Raw genomic sequence first — 8,715 nt, 5'->3', positions numbered from 1 at the left:
AGCACGGCATGTATTCAACTCTTCTATTTAAAATCTTCACTATTTTTATGAATCATCTATATAAATTAAACTCCAAAACATTTTGAAATAATTTGATACTTCATTATTATTATCTTATTTGTTTTGATGTATGATCATTTTGAAAATACAAGTAAATTAAATGTTGATTGCTGGAAAAACATAAATAATTATTATTGTTCAATCTTTTTCAAACTCGCTATATATTAAGATGACATAACATTTGTTGTCGAATAGATAAAATTCTACAAAAACAAAATTCTAGTTTTTTGGTGGACTAATAGAATTCTAAGTAATGCAATTATAAATATGACAACGTTTATTTGTATGAATTGTTCTGAATTTTCTCCTTTCTTCTTTTTGTCTTATCTGCATGATTTGCTGGACCAGAAATCACTAGATTGATCATCAGGGGGCACCCCACAAATAATAATCCACATGCATTTAAATTCAGTCTCAAATAGTAATTAATTATATTTTTAACATTTTTTTCACACAAAATCTTTTTCTCTAAGAATTTGCGTGTTATTTTTATTTATTTATTTTATACTAAAATTTTTTCTTTTAATGATGATTAAAAAAGATCAAAGTCTAGACAATTAAATTTTTAAATTATAAAAATACTTGAAAGGCAAGAGCAGAAACTTGAAAAAAAAAAAGAAATAGAAAAAGGAAGAAAAAGAGTAGTGAGGAAAAAAAAGGATAAAGATATTATGAAATTATTTTTTAAAAAAATTTAAATTGATAGAAAGAGATAATATATAAATAGGTATATCTCTAATACTTTTTTTTTTCAATTAAGAGCGTCTGTTGGGTTTGTTTAATTTTTATTTAGATTTTTTTTATTTGTCTTATACTATTTTTTTTTTCACTTTTGAGGTTCATCGATTATCAAACTCTTGATTTTTGAAATATAAAATTCTGATATTATATAATAAAATTACTCAGTCTAAAAATTTATATAACTTGATAAGAAGAGATAATATAAATAATTATATCTTTAACAGATGTGTGAATATGAAAAAATTTAACATATTTAGTAAAAATTAACTATAAAATTATTATTTATATGTAAAGTTAGCTTATTATTTTTTGAACTAACTACCTTATATCTTTTTCAGTTATTTAATTAATTAACTGATAATTAATGCTACTAATATTTTATTATAAAATCATTTATATTATCATAATAAGGTAAATTGATTGAAGGAGATAAATAAATTGTTATATATATATTTCTCATAATTTAGAATATATATGAAATTGAAACTATGTCGTGAAGAACTTGATCTAATCTCTTTTTTCTTCCAGTGTTCTGTTACTACTTTTTTTTTTTTTAATGTATTTGGAAAGTGAAAACGTGTATAACAAGGAGAATGATACAATTAACTGGACTGAATCTGATTTATAATGTACTATTCGGTAGAAGTACATTTACTTATATATGGGAAAGTTTTCAAATATACTAAAATACTGGTGTTTTAGTGATTTTTAATCGTTATAATTAAAATCAACGGTTAAAAATTACTGAAATACCGATATATCAATACACTTGAAAATTTTTTAAACTTATGTAGTTATAAATTTTTTTTTCGTTTTGAAAGGAAATTTATGATTAAAGTATCAAGATATGTCATGACATAAAAATTTGACTAAATTTTTATGTTGTTATCGAAAATTTAACACAACTCTCTTCCTTTATTCAAATTTAAAACTGATTATGGATCGTAAGTATAACATAAGCGAAATTTAGAATATCAAAATAGATCATTAAAAGTTATAATGTTAACAAATCTAACAACAAAAGAATTAAAATTAATTTGTTACCATAAAAAAATAGATTATGATAGATAAAATTATTTAAATTTCAAAAAATTATAAAAAATTCTCAATTTTCAATTTTAATTTAACCTAATCACTCTCAATTCTTTTCTCAAATATTCTCTTCCCTCAATACCTCCACTTCACTTTCATTACATTATTTTTCTTTTCACTTTTACTTCTAACTTCTCAAACATAAACTAAACATCTACTCTCCACTCTTTAATTCCTGAATTTCTAATTTCAATGGTCTCCTTCAAATCCTTTAATTCCCCAAAATTCAACCCCAATTCCGCCGTGGACGACACCACCATACCACCAACACCAATAATTTCAACATCATCCATCCTGGACGCTGGAATTTATGACTATGAGCTTGCTAAGGAATTGTGTGCGGTAAAGGAGAAGCGGAAATAGAGGTAAGAGAGGAGTTGAATTGGATGAGAGATCTGGAAGATAATTTGAAAATTGTTGATAATTTTGTCTACTGAAATTCATATTTTATGGTTATAAATTCATTTTAATTCTTTCTTAATCAGATTTTTCAGCGTTATAATTAGGGATATTTGCAGTGCGCTTTGGATCGATTTTGAGTCAAAAACTCATTCGATCCGAACACTAATTTTATTTGCGGTGCGGTTTGGATTGGATGACTTTAAAAAAAATCTGCTCAAATTTCAAGCGGTTTGGATTTGATTGGATTTACGATTTTGTAAATTAAAAAAATTAAATACATATAAGAAGTCTCACCATCAAATTTTAAATAATTAACAATGACATAACAAGTTTTAACAATATCTTAAAAAGCCAACGATATAACAATAGAAATAAAATTATATGTTAGTTAAAAATAAATAAATAAATAAATAATATTTTGAACATAAAATATTTATTAAATAATAATAATACATGAATAATAGAAAAATGTATAACAAATTGAACATATTATAAGTATAATTGTAAATATAATAATAAAATAATAATATTATAACACATTGTGCGGTTTGGATTGGATTGGATCTGTTATGAAAAATATATTCGAAATCCAATCCGATCCAACAGTTTGTAAAAAATAGAATCCAATCAAATCCGAAGTAGTGCGGTTTTAATCGATTTTCGATTTGAATTGAATTAGATGAGTGCTTTAATTTAGATTGGTTTAGATTTGAACACCCCTAGTTATAATCTTTCATAGTCCATTTTAATATTTTAATATTTTTTATTGTCGAATACATTAATTAATTATTTTATCATGATTCATCAATTTTTTACTTAAGACCAATAATGATTGTTCATATAATATTTTTCATATTCAAGAAGGATTTCAAAGTTAAACTAATAATATCTTTGTCGAGAATAATTTTTTTATTTTTTTAAATTAATTTATTAAGTGAAATCTCTAGTTACCATATATTTTTTAAATAAGACTTAAAAAATTAAATAACAAAAATTATATTTAACAAAATAATTAAAAATTAAGATCAATTCTCCTTGATAATTAACATTGTTTATATAAAAAAATGTTACTAAAAATAATGGAAAAGAGGTTCAGTAATAAATTATATTGAATGGGGCCAGCATTGGCATCCATTATTATGAGGTGCATAAGGAGCTAGCTAGGGTTTACCGATTTACCCTTTAAACTATACGTTTACTTTGAGTCTTCGCGTTGACTCCGAAATAGGTATCTATTAATTAAAGCTACTATCAACTTGACTATATGAAATCCAAAATAATACTTCAAATAAACTAAAATGAAATAAAAGTGCTTCTGATGATAACATAAATACCGCGTTTTTCAAATTAAAGAAAAAGAATGCATCTCTATTATCTTTTTTTTTTTTTTTTAAATATAAGGAAGAATTAATGCAACTCTTTCAGGCTGATTTGGATTTTCCTAGACGCATGCATTAATGAGTTCATATATATATATATATATATATATACAGAAATATTTGGTTACCAAAAAAAATATTTGGTAACTTGCCTTATTTAATATTTATTAATTGTTGCGATAATTAATGAATGCTAAATAAGACAAATTTTGACTGTATTTTTTGTCTTTCTAGCATTACCCATATATATAACATTGATTATAAATTGATTTTTAAGGTTATTAGTTTAGATTTTTTTTTATTTATTATTTACTTGTTCGGTTTATATTAAGATAAAAAAAAATGTCAACAATGATTGTCCTTATTTGTTGAACTATTTTCAAGTTTAATCTGAGTCATGCGTGCAATTTTCGTTACAAAATGCTACTTTCACATATTTTAATTTCCAAGTTAGGTAGGAAAAGGAGGTGTAATTTTTATGAGAGTTGCTAGAAAAAATTTGAAGAAATTCTGACTAACATTTTTTTTTAATGTAATTTTGAACACAATCAATGATAACAATTAATTGTGTCCTTATATTCAAACTATTTGGAATATGATACCGTTTTTGGTTGACTAAAATAATAATGTGAAACCTGTGTTATTGTAACATGCTCAGCAAAATTATTAAGTAACAAGAACATTCAGGGAAATAAAATAAACTATATTAACCAGATAAATTATGGTATCTTATATAGTTGCAACTTGACCATGTGATCATATTAAAATTTTTATATAGTAAGAAATAGGTCGCACTTTGTTTTCACAAATGATTGATTCCAACCGAGATTATAAACAAATTATTAGGCATTTCATTCTGGCAGAAACTTTGTGGAAATCAAACATTGAAAATTGATTAATAATTCAAAAAAAATAATTATAATTTATAAATAGAACACATTTTGAACTGAGCCTTTCCCATGTACCAAAAGAAAGAGAAGGGAGGAGTGAGAGTATGTCCTTGCTTAATTTATTACCGCAATTCTTGTTGGGAATCAGGGCACAAATTTAGATGAAATGGTAGGTGCTCCTAGCTAAGAGTGTGATTGAGTTTTTAATATTATTATTAATTAATAGAAAATAAAACTAACTAATAAATATATAGAATGAGAGGGGGAAAATAAAGAGGAAAACCCACTAAAAACATGAATGAGAAAACAATATTTAATTTATATAAATTATTATTTATTATTTTTATTATATGGAAGATAGTTAAACCTGATAAAATAAGTGTCCATCCATGATATCAAAATCACAGCTAAATAAGAGCATTCGTGTATTAGAGTAGAGATTATATTATAATATAAAATTATATTACGTGTATATTAAAATTAAACACAAAATTAATTATTAATTTAAAATATATATTAGAATATAAAATATATATTAAAAATAAATTAAATAATATATATTTATATATAAAAATACTATAACTGATTTTAATGTACAAATAATATTTTTTTATAATATAATGATAATATATTCTCAACACAAAATATAAGATGAATAAAACGTTGAAGAATCAATTTCCCTCCTTTTCCGACACAACTTCAAAGAATTTTGTGTAATGGAAGCTACATCAAACTTTAGTGTTTAGATAAGATTATTTACACGTTAGTGGAATTAATTCCTGTTTTTGCTAAAACTTCAATCCCCATAAATTAAAGAACAATCTATTTGATAAAATACTTTTACATATTTGATCATGAGAAAAATCTTCAAAAGAATATATATAGTAAAATTAATCATTAAATCAATTAACATATATTTATGATATATATTTTATATTTATATATATATTATATGTAAATAACTACTTTTAGTATACACAATATTTTTATTTTTAGTTGTTTACGGTATTTTTTAATTGGACAAGTTAAAAATTAATTCATTGTAGATCTAAACTCTATTATTTAAAGGTATATAGCTGGTCAATAAATTACTATATACACAAAGTAGAATTTAAACTTCTAACACTTACTTAAACAGACAAATAAACTGATCACTCGACATAAATTAATTTTTAATATCCACAATATAGTTTGATGTTTTCTTAAACAAGAAAGAAAAAGGAAACATTTAAATTAGGAAAAGACTAAACATGCCTAACATTATTACATGGCTGTATATATACACAAGTGACAAGTCCCATTGCTTTTAATTCCGGCTCTTGTTTTCTTCCAACGCTTTTTCATTTTTTCTTCCTTTGACCACCGAAATGATACCTTAGAATATGGAATGCTATAAATTATATTTGGCTCATTTAGACGGTATGACTCAAGACCAAATCATCATCAAACTACTTTCTCATCAATCAATTTTGTCATTTATTTATTAAAAAATCATAAGAGATAGTAGTGACCACCATGAAATTTTTTGAATTAATTCAAGTTTTTAAAATTACTTCTCCTTCCACAAAATATATCTTTTGAATTTCAAATGTGTCTTAATTTATATATATATATATATATATATATATATATATATTAAAAAAAAGTATATTATTTGTTTAAGTATTTATTAGTTTAATTTGTCTCTCTCAACAATGATATTTATGAATTATTAAACAAATTAAATATTTATTAATACATTAAATTTTAGCCGCAATCTCTTACCACTTGTTGAATATCAATATCCTTTACTTCCTTTCACACGCTCTCATTTATTTTCATATAAGAACTTGCAATTATTTTTTTTTCCTTTGAAACAAAAAAAAAAATAAATAGAACACTTTACACTTTAGAAATTTTTGAATCACATTCACATGGATAATGAAATTGAAGTTCCTCAATATTTCATATGTCCAATTTCACTTCAAATCATGAAGGATCCTGTGACTGCCATAACAGGAATCACATATGATAGAGAAAGCATTGAGAAATGGCTTTTCAAGAACAAGAACACAACATGTCCAGTTACCAAAATGCCCCTACCAAATGATTCTGATCTTACACCAAACCATACCCTTCGCCGTTTGATCCAAGCATGGTGCACTCAAAATTCTTCACTGGGAATTGATAGAATCCCAACACCAAAGCCCCCACTTAACAAAGTTCAAGTTTTGAAGCTCCTTAAGGATCTTAAGGACCCAAGATTGAAGATCAAGAGTTTAAGGCAATTGGAGCTTCTTGCAACTGAAAATGAGAGGAACAAGAAGTGCTTGCTTGATTCTGGTGTCCCAAAAGCCATGATCATGTTCATATTGGATTGTTACAAAAAGGGTATCAATCAAATTGGTGAAGGGATTGAAGAAGCTCTTAGTTTGTTACAATTTGTTAAGGTTTCTTCCGAGGATGTTAAGATTCTTATGTCCGAGAATGTTTTTTATTCGGTGTTGGATTCTCTAACATGGCTTCTGGGGTGCGATTTTTCGGAGAATTCGGCGACTGTAAAATCACAAGCTGTTCTAGTGATCAAGAACTTGATCCAAAGGGGTGATTCAAGTGTTATTCAGAGGCTTAAATTTGAGTTCTTTGAGAAGATTGTGAAGGTTTTGAGAAACGGTGTTGTAACACAGCAAGGTATTAGCGGCGCTTTGAAAGTGTTGCTAAGTGCTTGTGCGTATGGAAGAAACAGGATCATGATGGTGGAATGTGGTGCAGTTTTTGAGATGATTGAGATTGAAATGAGAACACCTGAGAAGATAATCACTGAATTAACAATGTCTATTCTATTTCATCTATGTTCATGTGCTAGTGGAAGAGCTCAATTCTTGTGTCACAAAGGTTCAATGGCGGTTTTGACTGAAAGGATTTTGAAGGTTTCAGCGGCGGTTGATGATAGAGCTATAATTATTCTATCATTGATATCCAAATTCTCTGCTACAAATTTGGTGCTTCAAGAGATGTTGAAGGTTGGAACTGTTGCAAAGCTTTGTTTGGTTCTTCAGAGTGATCATGCAAAGTACATCAAAGAAAAAGCAATGGAAATTATTAAGAATCATTCTGTGGTTTGGAGGAACTCTCCTTGTTTTCCTGATAGGTCTTCTTTTTTTGGCAAGTTTGCATAATTAAGTGAATTAATTAATTACTTAATTAATTAAACTTATTATATATTTGATGATATGTTTTTCCTTTATTAATGTACAAACCTATATATGTATTTTAATTATTGACAATTAAATGTCAATACTTTGCTTAAGCAATTGTCATATAATAATAGTTTTTTTTTTTTCTTGGTGTATGGCAATTTTTGGAGATATCACTCAAGTGTATATATATGTATGGTTTCTTTCTATTCACATTGGTTTTGATACATTGTAATAAGTGTAAAAAGTTTTAGTTTAATTTGTTGGTTAACTCTAAGTTACTATCATTGTAACACTTTTATAAGTTGTTAACAATTAAATTAAATTATTGTGTTAACATGTTAATACATGATTAATGATCACGTGAGGCCTACCTTTGATAATGATTTAAAGGTCTTAAATATCTAGTGATCATAAGATCTATTTTTGTCAAAAGTTAGAATTTCATTCATGTATAATAGATGATTAATAATAAAAATGTTCAGTGAGACTTCCTCCAAAACAATTAAAAAAAAAACATATATTAAAAGAGTATTCCTAAAACAATAATACTAGTCCTAAAAACACAAAAATAGAAAGAAATTCATGTGATAGAGTACAAAAGAAATCACTTTCTTCCTTCTTACAAATCAAGCTAAAAACAATGTTTAGAATTCATATAACTAGCTTGTAGATTTAGGTAGATTGAATCTAAATAGATCGAGTTAATCCAATTGATATTTCTACTAAAAAGTAGATATATACCAACAAAATAAAATAAAAAATAAGAAAAAAAATTCACTATCATCACCACTCAAATTGTATATTTAATCTCTTAGTAAAAGGAACACATACATTCATTATGTTGGAACAACAAAATCACCACAATGGATAGTAATCATTGATGTAAATTAGTACATGACTAAATTTAAAATTTATTTAATTAATCAGAACTTTATGATCAGTGTGATTTATGTTTTTTATTTTTAGAATTTG

At 25.5% G+C, this 8,715-nt stretch overlaps 1 pseudogene; it reads left to right on the top strand.

Annotated features, from left to right (window-relative positions):
- The first annotated feature begins 6,411 nt into the window (after positions 1 to 6,411).
- On the top strand, positions 6,412 to 7,799 carry LOC107628597 (E3 ubiquitin-protein ligase PUB24 pseudogene; annotated as a pseudogene).
- Positions 7,800 to 8,715: the final 916 nt, after the last annotated feature.

The sequence above is a fragment of the Arachis ipaensis genome, chromosome B2 (genome assembly GCF_059453495.1).
Source record: "Arachis ipaensis isolate K30076 ecotype BB chromosome B2, ASM5945349v1, whole genome shotgun sequence".
Lineage (NCBI taxonomy): Eukaryota > Viridiplantae > Streptophyta > Magnoliopsida > Fabales > Fabaceae > Arachis > Arachis ipaensis.
This window is presented reverse-complemented; position numbering and strand designations above follow the sequence as displayed.